We start from the raw sequence: 16,506 nt of genomic DNA on the forward strand, positions 1-16,506 counted from the left end.
CCCGTTTAACACGTCCTTGAGCAACGCCCTGCTCCACTTTACTGTGGGAATACAAAATACTCATAAATCGCTGAACGTGCAAAACAAAACACACAACTTTTCGGTCCCTCTTGAAAGCCCTCATGCAGACTTAATAGACACAGCGACCATTTACTCAATTTAAACATAATCATTTGTCTCAGCGTGTGTGTGTGTGTGTGTGTGTGTGTGTGTGTGTGTGTGTGTGTGTGTGTGTGTGTGTGTGTGGGTGTGTGTGTGTGTGTCTCACCATCACCACTGGCGATGTAGCAAACAGACGGACAAAAAAGCCCACGGGCACAGGCAACAAAAGCACGCAACAAAAAGCCCAATGCAGATGAGCACAGACTGCAGAGACACACTACAGCTGTTTTCCTTTTTTTTTTTTCTTTTTTCTTCTGACGCAGGGGGAGTTTGTTATTTGACCCCATCTGTCCTGTGAATCGGAACCAAATCCCACTTTAGCTTGGAGGCCGCGTCGTCGTATTTACGTGATTCCGCCGTGTTGTCGTGTTCACGCTTGACCCCACATCAAAGGATGCGTTTCCATGAGCAACCAGAGGCTGAAGCTGTGGTCCTTCAGCAGTAGCAGTACAATGCATCGTTTGCAAAGGACCTTCAAAAGTTGTCTTTTTATGGTGGTCATTGTAAAAAAAAAGCCCCTCGGTACAAAAATATATGTGCCAAACGTAAAACATGAGCTTCTTACAAGTAGCATTATCACTGGAGGACGAGAAATGGCTAAATCATGCTCCACTACCAGTGTTCTGAAAATTATTTTTAAAATTCATTAATAATAGTTACTCCTTACTTTAGTAAATTAAATTAAATTTTTTTTTTGTCCTGTCCAGCTACTCAGACAAATCATATTGTTGAGGTACAAATGTAGATGATCTATATTTGCTGTACACATTTACTTTACAAAAGAGAAATGTGGGATACTTCTCGTGTTGCCTTATTTGTATTTGACTTTATTATCAGACTGTATAATGCATATGTTCCTTTTTGACTGTACTTGAATGTATAATAGACTGTATTTATATTTTTCACATGTGAATAATGCTGTATAATAGACTGTATTTATTTTATTCACATGTGAATAATGCTGTATAATAGACTGTATGTATATTATTCACATGTGAATAATGCTGTATAATAGACTGTATTTATATTATTCACATGTAAAGAATACCTAAGTGTTTATTGTGAGCGAACTGTGGTACTACATTTCCCCCAGGGATCAATAAAGTACTGTATATTCTATTCTATTCTAAATGTATTTATATTATTATTTGGTGCAGCCTGACTGGAGCAAGAGGGGATGGAAAGACAAAAAAAAAAAGACAGAGGGGGAAATTGTGGGGACTAGAGAGGGATAAGACAGAGAGACAACAACAAACACAACAATAACAACAAAAACAACAATAGAACAACATCAGCAAATATGATATGTACAAATATGATAGTAAAAGTGATAGCAAAGAAGCACTTTGTGAAATACATATTAATACAGAAATGACAATGAACATTATTAGACTACAAATGGAGCAATACAAATACCAATAGAAATATCACTATTGATGATGAATAATAACAATAATTACTTCTATTATCAACAATACAATTGTTCAAATGCAACAATACATTTATGTAATGATAACATGAAATACAAAAGCATACAAATAAAGGGGAAGAAAGAAAAGCAAACTGTATTAACCTTTTAGATTGTTATAGTAACAATAGGCTAAGCTTTGTCAGTGTGCCATGTGTTACCCAGTTTACCCCAGGGTAACAACGTTAATTTATGTTTGATGAAACGTGATTATATGCATGAGTGAATGTATGTTTATGTACTTGTACATGTACAGTATGTAATGTATACATTACTTTAAAAAAAAAATAAAAACAACTTTAAATATCTGGCATATGCATCTGAGAGATGTTTAATATGAGAGCACAGTGTGTCTGTGCTTTTAAAAGGCGGGGCCTGTTGCTTATGTAAAAATATAATATAATATAATAATATAATATATCAGTATATATTATAAACTGTGTATATAATATGTAAATATTACATGTATGTTATATTTTATAAAGCTACTGTGGTACATTTTTAGTCTACTTTATACCTGCATTATCCTTTCCATCCTTACCCTTTCCATCTTTTTTAACTGAGCTACTGTGTAGAACAATTTCCCTTGTGGATCAATAAAGTTTGTCTAGGTCTAAATCTAAGTCTAAGTCATTGAGGGTTTCAACTGTGCTGTGTTTTTTAGCTTTAGCACTCTGACACCATCTTTTTTTAATCTTTTCACCAGATTGTGTTACCTCTGCCTAAATAAGAGATGGAATGTGCTTTCATGGCTGTCATATCTCCATGTCAACAAACGGGGTATTGTTTGGATGGCAGGTTTGTCACTTGAGTCATTGATTTGTTGTCCAATAATTGTGCCGCGTACGTGTGCGTATGTTGTCGTCTGCCGTGTCACAACGGTGATGTCACTTCTTCCTGTTTGATATCCAGTTCATTTTAGTGCGATACTGTTCGTTGCTTTCACGAACAAAAATATATTTCTCGCATTGAACTTGCTGCACTTATGACTCGCTACTTTATCAAAAAAGTAAATTAAATGACTAACGGGATTTACTCTTTAATAATTGTAATTAATTACTAGGGAATGTAATTTATACATAACTTTAAAAATAAAAATTAAATACCTGGCATATGCATTTGAGATATGTTTAATATGAGAGCACAGTGTGCGGATTCTGTGCTTTTAAAAGGCGGATCCTGTCACCAAGGGACGTGTGACGTCATCGAGGGTTTCAACGGAGCTGTGTTTTTTTAGCTTTAGCCTTCTGACGCCATCTCTTTTGAATCTTTTCCCCAGATTGTGTTACCTCCGCTCAAATAAGAGGTGGAACATGCTTCCATAGTTTTCATATCTCCATGTCAACAAACGGGGTATTGTATGGATGGCAGGTTTGTTTTGGATCAGTCCAAGTCTTTGGAGGGTCAATGTCGTCAACTGACTAAAAACTGTTTTAATCACCTCAGAAATATTTCTAAAGTGAGAAATTTGCTGTCAAAATTGGATCTGGAAATGATCATTCACACGTTCATTTCATCTCGTATTGACTATTGCAATTCTCTCTTCACTCTTTTCAACAAGTCAACGCTAAAGAGACTTCAGACGGTACATAATGCAGCTGCCAGACTTCTGACCGGTGCACCCAGAACAGTCCATATCATCCCCATTTGATCCAGTCTTCATTGGCTTCCAGTTAAATTCCACATTGACTTTAAGGTTTTAGTCCTGACCCCTCAGTACATCACTGACATGTTATCCCCTACTCCTCCGGTCTTCAGGCCAGGGTCTTCTAAAGATCCCAAAAACTGGTTTTAAAACCCGTGGAGACCTGGCATTCCAGACTATAGCTCCCAGACTCTAGAACAATCTGCACCAGTCCCTCCGTGATCTTGACTGTGTTGAAACTTTTAAGAAACATTTGAAAACTTCTCTTTTTAGTAAAGCTTTTAGTTAATGCACCTTTTAACGATCATTTTCAATCCACTTGGATGTTGTTTTAGATGTAATTGTTGTTTTACTTCACCGATGTTTTGTACAGCGCTTTGTCATTTTATCTGTGAAAAGCACTTTAGAAATAAAATTGACTTATTTACTTACTTACTTCTCCTTCTCCTCCTTCTTCTCCTTCTCCTTCTCATTCTCCTTCTTCTTCTTCTCCTCAATCCCCCTCTCCCTCACTCCATTCTCCTTCTCATTCTCTTTCATCTCCTCCTTCTCCTTTTTCTTCTTCCCCTCATTCACCTTCTCCTCTTTCTCATTTTCCCTCCCCTCATTCTCCTCCTTCTGCTTCTCTTCCTTTCTTCTCCTCCTCCTTATCCTTGTCATTCTCATTCATCTCCCTCTCTTCCTTCTTCTTCAATCCTCCTCCTCCATTCTTCTCTTTCTCCTTCTTCCCTTCATTCTCCTTCTCCCTCTTGTCATTCTCCTCCTTCTCCTCCTTCTCCTCCTTCTCCTTTTCCTCATTCTCATCCTTCTGCTTCTCTTCCCCCTCATTCTTCTTCTTCTCCCTCTCCTAATTGTCCTCTTTCTACTTCTCCTCCTTCTCTTCTTTCGCCTTCTCTCTCTCCTCATTCTCCTTCTTCTGCTTATCTTCCTTCTCCTCCTTCTTTTCCTTCTCCTCCTTCTCCTCCTTCACCTCTTTCACCTATTTCTCCTTCTCCCTCCCCTCATTCTCCTCCTTCTGCTTCTCCTTCTTCTATCTCCCCTCATTTTCCTCCTTCACCTCTTTCTCCTTCTATCTCCTCATTATACTCCTACTGCTTCTTTTCCATCTCCTCAATCTCCCTCTCCATCACCTCATTCTCTTTCTTATTCTCTTTCATAACCTCCGTCTCCTCATTTTTTCTCTCCCTCTCCTCCTTTTCTTCCTTTTGCTTCTCTCCCTTCTCCTCTTTGTCCCTCTCCTCATTCTCCTCTTTCTCCTTATCCCCTTCTCCTCCTTCACCTCTTTCTCCTTCTCCCTCTCCTCCCTCTCCTCCTTCTACTTCTCCTTCTTCTCTCTCCCCTCATTCTACTCCGTCACCTCTTTCTCCTTCTCCTTCCTCATTCTCCTCATTCTGCTTCTCCTCCATCTCCTCAATCCCCCTCTCCCTCGCCTCATTCTCCTTCTTATTCTCTTCCATATTCTCCTTCTCCTTCTCCTTATTCTTCTTCTCCCTATCCTCCTTAAATTCCTTCTGCTTCTCCTCCATCTCCTCAATCCCCCTCTCCCTCACTTCATTCTCCTTCTTATTCTCTTCCATATCCTCCGTCTCCTCATTCTTCTTCTCCCTCTCCTCCTTTTCTTCTTTCTGCTTCTCTCCCTTCTCTCCCTTGTCTTCTTTGTCCCTCTCCTCATTCTCCTCTTTCTCCTTATCCCCCTTCTCCTCTTCACCTCTTTCTGTCATGTTTGTGTGATCATGTTTTTGTTTTGGTCATGTTCGTTTTGGGTTTTGGACTTTTTGTGCACTTTTGTTTTGTCACCATAGCAACCATTAGTTTTCACCTGTCACGTCACGCACCTGTTTCACGTTTTGAGTCACGCACCTGCTTTCACTAATCATGTCCATAGTATTGAAGTTCATTCTTTTCAGTTTGTCGTTCTGACGACCTCACCACATTTATGCTCTGTCCATTCTTTCCATGTCCATTCCTCAAGCAACTATTTTTGTCCAAGCCAAGTAAGTTTTTGTTCCATGTTTATAGTCTTTTTGGTTTCATAGTTTGTTCTCCGCCATTGTGCGTGTTTTTTCGTTTGTACTTTTTTGCTATAGTCTTTTGGTTTCATAGTTTATTCTCCGCCACTGTGCGCGCTTTTCGTTTGTACTTTTTTTTGATATATTAATAAATCATGTACCTTCATTCCCCTCTCGCCCGAGCCAACTTTCCGTTGCATCCCGGAAAAGCAAACACCCAAGATCAAGTCATGACAGTAGGTCGTCAGCAGACCCGCTTTTCCGCAAGTAAGTTGGTCGAGTTGGACAATGTGGATGAAGCTTCTTGGGAGGTGCTGCGCGCCATGGAGGCAGAGACGCTGCGCTTTTCCCCCAGGGAGCGCAGGGGGATGATGTGGGGGAATGAAGGCAAGCTGGTGCCGATCGGCGCGTCGCTCCCGTCACGGAAACGTCGCCAAGGACGGGGAAAAAGTTCCGCGAGCCAGCAGGACACGCCGCTCCCACAAGCCCCGCCCCCTCCGGGCGGAAGCAAGTAGCAGTCTGCCCGGCTTCCCCATGATGACATCACAGACCAAGTTTTTTTTTTTAATACTTTTTCTTTAAATCACCCGCCTCCAGCTAAAAACTCTAATGCCATGTCTTTGATAAAACATTATCAAAACATGTTTTTAGAAATCAGGTCTAATCAGTCCAAGCCACGTCCCAAATTTCATACCCCGCCCCCCAAGACTCATGCCCCGCCCCCCAAGACTCAAGTCCCGCCCCCGTCACAATTTTTTTCTTTTTTTCCGCCCACACAACCCCAGGTGGGGGATAAAGAAAAACATTGTGGCCAAAATAAATGGGAAGTTTCAGCCCCCCTCCAGACCTCCCTCCGCCCACCCCTAGAGAGAGTTCCAGACCGCAGGGAGTGCGTCTGGTATCCGCCCCTTGAGGGAGGGGCTGGGGTCGGGAGCTGTGCTGGTGGGATGGCTCGGCATCACCATGCCGAGCCACAGCCTCCAGCACGGCCGCCACCACCAATCTCCCGACCTGCCAAGCCACAGCCTCCAGCACGGCCGCCACCACCAGTCTTCCGACCTGTCAAGCCACAGCCTCCAGCACGACTGCCCTCACCAGTCTTCCGACCCGTCAAGCCACAGCCTCCAGCACGACCGCCCTCACCAGTCTTCCGACCTGCCAAGCCGCAACCTCCAGCTAGGCCACCTCCACCTGCTCCAAGGCTAGCACCACGGCTAGCTGCTCCAAGGCTAGCACCTGTCGCTGCTCCAAGGCTAGCACCTGTCGCTGCTCCACGGCTAGCACCTGTCGCTGCTCCACGGCTAGCACCTGTCGCTACTCCACGGCTAGCACCAGACCCTCCACACCAAGACCCTCCACGCCAAGTCCAAGACCAAGACCCTCCACGCCAAGACCAAGACCCTCCACGCCAAGACCAAGACCAAGACCCACCACGCCAAGCTCCGGTACCAGCTCCACGACGCCAAGCTCCGGTACCATCTCCACGACGCCAAGTGCCGCCAGTCGCAGCTCCACGACGCCAAGTGCCGCCAGTCGCAGCTCAACGACGCCAAGTGCCGCCAGTCGCAGCTCAACGACGCCAAGTGCCGCCAGTCGCAGCTCAACGACGCCAAGACCCGCCATGCCAAGACCAAGACCAAGACCCACCATGCCAAGACCAAGACCAAGACCCGCCATGCCAAGACCAAGACCCGCCATGCCAAGACCAAGACCCGCCATGCCAAGACCAAGACCCGTCATGCCAAGACCTAGACCAAGACCCACGCCTAGACCAAGACCAAGACCCACGCCGAGCTTCGCCGCCGGACGCGTCACGCCGAGCTTCACCGCCTGACTTGCCACGCCGAGCTGCCACGCCTGCCAAGTTGACGACGCGCCTGCCTCCTCGTCGCTACCTGGTCGCCCGCCACGCCAAGTGCGCCCACCTCCCAGTCGGCCACAAATGTGGCCAATCCCTGGGCGCCCGCCTCGCCTGCTGCAGCGGCGTTGCACTCGCCGCCGCCACTTGACTTTGCCTCGGTGGATTCGGGGCCACTTGGGCTGGCGACCCACCGCCATGTCCCCCTCCCGCCCTCCCATGACTATTGTTATTTTTTTGTTTTTGTTTGGACATCTGGTATCTGTCCTTAAGGGAGGGGCTCTGTCATGTCTGTGTGATCATGTTTTTGTTTTGGTCATGTTCGTTTTGGGTTTTGGACTTTTTGTGCACTTTTGTTTTGTCACCATAGCAACCATTAGTTTTCACCTGTCACGTCACGCACCTGTTTCACGTTTTGAGTCACGCACCTGCTTTCACTAATCATGTCCATAGTATTTAAGTTCATTCTTTTCAGTTTGTCGTTCTGACGACCTCACCACATTTATGCTCTGTCCATTCTTTCCATGTCCATTCCTCAAGCAACTATTTTTGTCCAAGCCAAGTAAGTTTTTGTTCCATGTTTATAGTCTTTTTGGTTTCATAGATTGTTCTCCGCCATTGTGCGTGTTTTTTCGTTTGTACTTTTTTGCTATAGTCTTTTGGTTTCATAGTTTATTCTCCGCCACTGTGCGCGCTTTTCGTTTGTACCTTCATTCCCGTCTCGCCCGAGCCCACTTTCCGTTGCATCCCGGAAAAGCAAACACCCAAGATCAAGTCATGACACTTTCTCCTTCTCCCTCTCCTCCCTCTCCTCCTTCTACTTCTCCTTCTTCTCTCTCCCCCCATTCTCCTCCGTCACCTCTTTCTCCTTCTCCTTCCTCATTCTCCTCATTCTGCTTCTCCTCCATATCCTCAATCCCCCTCTCCCTCGCCTCATTCTCCTTATTATTCTCTTCTATATCCTCCTTCTCCTCATTCTTCTTCTCCCTATCCTCCTTAAATTCCTTCTGCTTCTCCCCCTTCTCCTATGTCTCCCTCTCCTCATTCTCCACCCTCTCCTCATTCTTCTTCTCCCTCTCCCCCTTCTCTCACTTCTCCTCATTCTCCCCCCTCTCCTCATTCTTCTTCTCCCTTGCCTCCTTTTCTTCCTTCTGCTTCTCTTCCTCAATCCCTTCTCCTTCTCCTCCTTCACCTCTTTTTTTCCTTTTCCTCTCCTCATCCCCCTCCTTCTGCATCTCCTCCTTCTACTTCTCCTTCTCCTCCAGACAAAAAGTACTAACTAAATGAGAAAGGACTCATGAATACATCTACAATTATTTTGGGCTAAAATTGTTATGTACAGGAGGAGGAGACGGCACAGACAACAGGGGCGTAGTTAAAGCTCTATATTTAATTATTATATATGCACAAAATATGATAATAATCAGGAATAAAGTGTGACTAGATCCGTGAGCAGGCAGGAAGTCGGGGCGATAGAGAGGCGTCGAAGGTCCGTGTCCAAGCGGTAGGTCAAGATCCAAGAGGCAGCCAGGGAAGTGAAGGGAACGCGGGAAGGCGAGACACACACCTCGTAACGTGCAACAAAGGCAGGCTGCAGGGAGGACGACGAGGAACGACACGAGACGATAAACACGACGGGGGAGAAAACACAGAGAGCAAAGAGTGCTCATGGAGCTTGACGTGTAGGCTTACTGTACGGGAACAGATGACTACGTTCTGGCGCGGGATAGCAGGTTGTGCAGGCTTATGAAGGCGGGTCTGATGATCAGCTTCAGGTGGGCTGATTGCCGGTGATTGATTGCAGCTGTGCACCGGGTGCGCTCTTGGAGGCATTGGAATTCACCCTGGCCATGACAAAAATAAATAGAAAAAAAATATGTTTCATAACTAAAATGTGACTTAAATAAAAATGCAAATGAAAATACAGATTCATCACTTTAGTCATGATTTTTTGTGCTTAAGAAACTTCTTTGTGATTTTAGCTCCAGACGTCTTCTGTTTGTTTGATGTTGTCATTACTGCCACAAGTGGTGGAAAAGTGTATTGCTACTTGATATTTTTTGTTATTGTTGACAAACTAAGGAAATAGTCCCTCGACCCAGGAGGACTGTAAGGGCAAAAACCAAAGTAATATACTGGGATATACCTCTAATATGCATGTTATGTTTCTAATATGGAAACCTGAACACAGTCAGGGACAAAATCTGCATGCATAAAAACTTCTTCCTGCGCATTTGATGCCATAAAGTCTTTTCCAGAGGATGTTAAAGGGGAACTGCACTTTTTGGGGGGAATTTTGTCTATCGTTCACAATCATTATGAGAGACAAGAAGACACAAGTTTTTTGTTTTTTTTGCATTCTAACATGTAAAATCGGCTCATTCTTGGCAGCCAGCAATGCAGCTAATGTTAGCAATGAGTTCCACCTCTAAATCACTTTAAAAATGCGTTCAAAAAGCGTCAACAATACTTAATTTACGTTGTGTAACCTGAATAATAACCAAACTGTAACAACATTGTTATTGTAAGAGTGAACACCGAGGAACTATTTTTCTAGCGTACAAACACATCGACACACATATTAGCTGCAAAAGCTAGCTACGGAAAGAGATAAGATAGCTTCTATGTCAACACAAAACACGTTTGAGTTTGTAATGCACAACACTGTGATAGGACACCAATCTGTACTGAGTGAAAAACATGAACAATCATATTACAGTATCTGTAAAGTATTATTTCATGTTTTGTGTGTACACAGCTAGCCAGACAGTGTATGTACTGTAGTTGTAATAACACACATGACGTGCTGCGTGTATCATGATCAATATAAAGTGTGACTCTCTCCATGGGCAGTTGTCTGTTTGGTCCATCTGGCCGGGGACATTTTTTCCGGTTTATTTGAGGAAGCACTCCATTTATGTTGAAATAGCTTGACTTCAATTTCAGCATTTTGCAACTTTCAGTCACTTTCCCCTCACTCCCTCGGCTTCCGTCTGCTCCAACGTCTCACTCTTCCTTCGTGCTCACTCTTATAAGTACCGTATTTTCCGCACTATAAGCCGCGCCGGGTTATAAGCCGCACCTTCAATGAATGGCATATTTCAAAACTTTGTTGACCTATAAGCCGCACCGGGTTATAAGCCGCACCTACGCTGCGCTAAAGGGAATGTCAAAAAACAGTCCGATAGGTCAGTCAAACTTAAATAATATATTACAAACCAGCTTTTTAACAACTCTGTTCACTCCCAAAATGTAATGTGCAAATGTGCAATCACAAAAATAGTAACACTCAAAATAGTGCAGAGCAATAGCAACATCAATAACGCAACGTTGCTCGAACGTTAATGTCACACAACACACAAAATAAACATTTAAAGCTCACTTTCTGAAGTTATTCCTCATCCATAAATCCCTCGAATTCTTCTCCTTCGGTGTCTGAATTAAAAAGTTGGGCGAATACGGCATCCAAAATGGCCGGCTCCGTCTCGTCGAAGTCATCAGAGTCAGTGTCGCTGTTGTTGTCCAGCAGTTCCGTGAATCCTGCCTTCCGGAAAGCTCGGACCACAGTTGAGACCGATATTTCCGCCCAGGCATTTAAAATCCACTGGCAGATGTTGGCAGATGTTGGCAGATGTTGGCGTATGTCGTCCGGCGCTGTCTCCCTGTCTTAGTGAAGATGTGTTCGCCTTCGGTCATCCATTGTTCCCACGCGCAGGTCATCTTGTTGCTTCCTCCACCTACGCACCATTGATTAATTTATGTTCGATTCCCTCGCTGCTGCTCTATTTCCGTGTTCTTCTGCGTGACTTATTGCCTTGAGTTTGAATTCTGCGTTGTACGCGTGTCTCTTAGTAGGAGCCATTTTGTGGTCTTTACAGAAACACACAAATGAAATGAAACGTAATATCCGCGCGCTTCTTCTTCTATGGGGGCGGGTGCTTACCTTGGCTGTTGCTTATCGTAGAAGAAGAAGCGCTTCCTCTTCTACAGGGAAAAAAGATGGCGGCTGTTTACCGTAGTTGCGAGACCTAAACTTTATGAAAATTAATATTATTATTAATCCATATATAAGGCGCACCGGGTTATTAGCTGCACTGTCAGCTTTTGAGAAAATGTGTGGTTTTTAGGTGCGGCTTATCGTGCGGAAAATACGGTAGTAGTTCATCCTCAGTATGTTCAGCTTCAAAACGATAAGGTTGTGCATCCTCATGTCAAATTAGACATCCTTGTTGTCTCTTACCAAGTCTGCCATGATTAGAACACACTCGCGTTTGTTTGAGGAAGTAGGAATACACATTTGTTGCCAGAAGTTGGAAGTGTGCTGCTATGCAAACAGAAATAATAATGAATTCCGACATTAATTAAAATGACCAAAATAGGGTAAATATGGTACATATTACATATTGTTATGAAGGTGTCTGTTACTGCATATTATATATATATATATATATATATATATATATATATATATATATATATATATATATACATATACATATATATATATATATATATATATATATATATATATATATATATATATATATTTATATATATATATATATATATATATATATATATTTATGCATATATATATATATATATATATATATATATATATATATATATATATATATATATATATATACATACATATATATTTATATATATACTATATATATATATATATGTATATACATATATATATATATATATATATATATATACACTTGCAGTGTGTATTGCAGTAATCTATGTATTTATATCTGCACGTTATTGCTTTTTTATCCTGTACTACCATGAGCCCATGCAACGAAATTTCGTTCTTATCTGTACTGTAAAGTTCAAATTTAAATGACAATAAAAAGGAAGTCTAACTCTAAGTCTAAGTCTAAGAAGGTGTCTGTTACTACATTTTATATATATATATATATATATATATATATATATATATATATATATATATATATATATATATATATATATATATATATATATATATATATATATATATATATATATATATGTATACAGGTAAAAGCCAGTAAATTAGAATATTTTGAAAAACTTTATTTATTTCAGTAATTGCATTCAAAAGGTGTAACTTGTACATTATATTTATTCATTGCACACAGACTGATGCATTCAAATGTTTATTTCATTTAATTTTGATGATTTGAAGTGGCAACAAATGAAAATCCAAAATTCCGTGTGTCACAAAATTAGAATATTGTGTAAGGGTTAAATTTTGAAGACACCTGGTGCCACAAACTAATCAGCTGATTAACTCAAAACATCTGCAAAGGGCTTTAAATGGTCTCTCAGTCCAGTTCTGAAGCCTACACAAACATGGGGAAGACTTCAGATTTGACAGCTGTCCAAAAGGCAACCATCGACACATTGCACAAGGAGGGAAAGACACAAAAGGTTATTGCTGAAGAGGCTGGCTGTTCTCAGAGCTCTGTGTCCAAACACATTAATGGAGAGGCAAAGGGAAGGAAAAACTGTGGTCAGAAAAAGTGTACAAGCGATAGGGATCACCGCGCCCTGGTCAAGATTGTGAAAAAAAACCCATTCAAAAATGTGGGGGAGATTCAGAAGGAGTGGACAGCTGCTGGAGTCAGTGCTTCAAGATCCACCACCAAGAGACGCTTGAAAGACATGGGTTTCAACTGCCGCATACCTCGTGTCAAGCCACTGTTGACCAAGAAACAGCGCGAAAAGCGTCTCACCTGGGCTAAGGAAAAAAAGAGCTGGACTGCTGCTGAGTGGTCCAAAGTCATGTTTTCTGACGAAAGCAAATTTTGCATTTCCTTTGGAAATCGAGGTCCCAGTGTCTGGAGGAAGACAGGAGAGGCACAGGATCCACGTTGCCTGAAGTCTAGTGTAAAGTTTCCACCATCAGTGATGGTTTGGGGTGCCATGTCATCTGCTGGTGTCGGTCCACTCTGTTTCCTGAGATCCAGGGTCAACGCAGCTGTCTACCAGCAAGTTTTAGAGCACTTCATACTTCCTGCTGCTGACCTGCTCTATGGAGATGGAGATTTCAAGTTCCAACAGGACTTGGCGCCTGCACACAGCGCAAAATCTAGCCGTGCCTGGTTTACGGACGATGGTATTTCTGTTCTAAATTGGCCCGCCAACTCCCCTGACCTTAGCCCCATAGAAAATCTGTGGGGTATTGTGAAAAGGAAGATGCAGAATGCCAAACCCAAAAACGCAGAAGAGTTGAAGGCCACTATCAGAGCAACCTGGGCTCTCATAACACCTGAGCAGTGCCAGAAACTCATCGACTCCATGCCATGCCGCATTAACGCAGTAATTGAGGCAAAAGGAGCTCCAACCAAGTATTGAGTATTGTACATGCTCATATTTTTCATTTTCATACTTTTCAGTTGGCCAACATTTCTAAAAATCCCTTTTTTGTATTGGCCTTAAGTAATATTCTAATTTTGTGACACACGGAATTTTGGATTTTCATTTGTTGCCACTTCAAATCATCAAAATTAAATGAAATAAACATTTGAATGCATCAGTCTGTGTGCAATGAATAAATATAATGTACAAGTTACACCTTTTGAATGCAATTACTGAAATAAATCAAGTTTTTCAAAATATTCAAATTTATATATATATGTGGCCTGTACTGTGTGTATATGTATATATATATATATATATATATATATATATATATATATATATATATATATATATATATATATATATATATATATATATATATATATAGTTTGTTCAATATAGATTAAAGGTGGTCAAACACATGCTTTGTCTTTCTCCGCGTGTTGTGTGTGTGTGTGTGTGTGTGTGTGTGTGTGTGTGTGTGTGTGTGTGTGTGTGTGTGTGTGTGTGTGTGTGTGTGTGTGTGTGTGTGTGAGAGAGAGAGAGAGATCCCTGCTCGCTTACGCGAGTGTGAAGTAGAATTATGTGCAAGTTTATTTGGCTAACTGGGACACGCTGGCTAACAACACAACGATCTTGCACAACAAACTCTTTTATCGTCGTCTTCATCTCGTATCCCTCGCCCTCCGTCTGGGATGTAGATCAAAACGGGCCATCTGATACCACACCTGTCTCATCGGCTCCTCGTAAGCATTAAATATTCATGAATTGACACACACGTTGGATTTAAAGAGAGCGACAAGACGAGAAGGTCACTCTGGACTGTCACTGGAGTACGGAAATACAGGGGCGCCGAAAAGGGGGGGTAAAGGAGACGGATTCTAGGGGACCATGATGGAGGGGGGCCCATAGAGTCCCCTAATGATGATGAAATTATAATACAGAAAAAATAATGACACTGTGTTGGGGGCCCTGTAAAGATTATTTTCATGGGGCCCAAAATCCCTAGCGGCGCCCCTGCGGAAATAAGTACTAATTTTATTTTATTTACATTGCAAAAATATTGCGTATTTCCAATTGTATTATTTTGTCAAAGCTATTAATCTACTTGTTAATTTCTTGTTAGTATCTGATTACTTTCCACTTACACTTCTGTTTTAATGTAATAACAACTGATTCTTCCCTTGTTGGATACATTACATTAGTTTTTGGTGAAACTACAAATCGAACTGATACCAATATCAGACATACCGATGATTTTTCAAATTTTGAATGATTCGGTTTTTGACGACATTTGTAATAAGACAAAATCATTTATCATTACATTATCAGTTCAATAATTACATTATCTCCCTGTTTAATTTTATTACATACAATATCCATCCATCCATCCATTTTCTACCTTCGGGGTCGCGGGGGGCGCTGTAGCCTATCTCAGCTACAATCGGGCGGAAGGTGGGGTACACCCTGGACAAGTCGCTACCTCATCGCAGGGCCAATTATTACATACAATATGTTGCGCAAAATAAAGCAAAATAAGAAAATAAACAAAAAACTACTGTTAGATGATTTGGTTTTTGCACTTAAAGTTCTCCGGCGTCCAGGTACTGATTTCCCAAAGTTGTAAACAACCCAGCAGGCACAAGACATTGAAACAACTTTGAGAACTTGTTGAAATAGGTCCTGACGTTGAGCAACTAAGACATAACATTGAAACAACATGCTTTTTGACAACGTTTATTCAATGTTGGGTTGTGACATTGATTTAATCATTGAATTTTGGTCATTTTCCCAACCAATATTTTGCAACACAAATACAACGTTAAAACAACATGCTTTATGGCGACGTTTAATCAATGTCAGGTTGTGACGTTAATTTGACCATTGAATTTTGGTCATTTCCCAACCAATATTCTATAATACAAATACAACGTTGAAACAACATGCTTTTTGACAAGGTTTATTCAATGTCATGTTGTGAAGTTGATTTGACCATTGAATTTTGGTCATTTCCCAACTAATATTCTACAACACAAATACAACGTTCCAAACAACATGCTTTTTGGTCAATTCCCAAACAATATTTAACAACCCAAATACAACGTTAAAACATACTTGCCAACCTTGAGACCTCCGATTTCGGGAAGTGGGGGTTGGGGGCGTGGTTGCGGTGGGGCGGGGGCCTGGTTGGGGGCGTGGTTAAGAGGGGAGGAGTATATTTACAGCTAGAATTCACCAAGTCAAGTATTTCATATATATATATATATATATATATATACTTGTCCAGGGTGTACCCCGCCTTCCGCCTGATTGTAGCTGAGATAGGCCCCAGCGCCCCCCGTGACCCCGAAGGAAATAAGCGGTAGAAAAAAATGGATGGATGGATATATACCTACATCCTGAAAATATACAAACAAAACTGTGTTTTGATAATTGATACTTCAAACTTGCATAAATAATCTTAAGGAATATAACATAACTTGGCTTCTGAGAGCTTAAAAATGTAATGAATAAAATGCTAAAGTTGTTGATAAACAAGCAATAATTTTAATAATTAAATATGGTCAATTTAAAGGAATTATTATAATTTAAATTAGTTCAAATATGTTTATTTTAATGTATAATTCTATCGCTGGATGTAATAAGGAGTCAGAAAAAATACAATTAATTTTGATGTTTTTAGCTCAATATAGTAAAAATGTTTTTTTTTTTTTTTTTTAATTATAAATATATTTATCTTTAGGTAAGATAAACATAATAATACAATTTATCTCTCGTCTGGATGATTTAGTTAATGTCACCCTGTTGTCCTCCCGTCTCTTCCGCATGGATGGCTCCATGAGCTGGGCAAACGCCTGGAGATGCCCTACGTCAACAACACGGTCGGCGGCCCATCGGTGCGCAGCTCGTACATCGCCGCCCACTACTTCACCCTCAGCAGCCTGACCAGCGTCGGCTTTGGCAACGTGTGAGCCAACACGGACGCCGAGAAGATCTTCTCCAT

Source organism: Nerophis lumbriciformis, linkage group LG24, assembly GCF_033978685.3.
Source record: "Nerophis lumbriciformis linkage group LG24, RoL_Nlum_v2.1, whole genome shotgun sequence".
In the NCBI taxonomy this organism is placed as follows: domain Eukaryota; kingdom Metazoa; phylum Chordata; class Actinopteri; order Syngnathiformes; family Syngnathidae; genus Nerophis; species Nerophis lumbriciformis.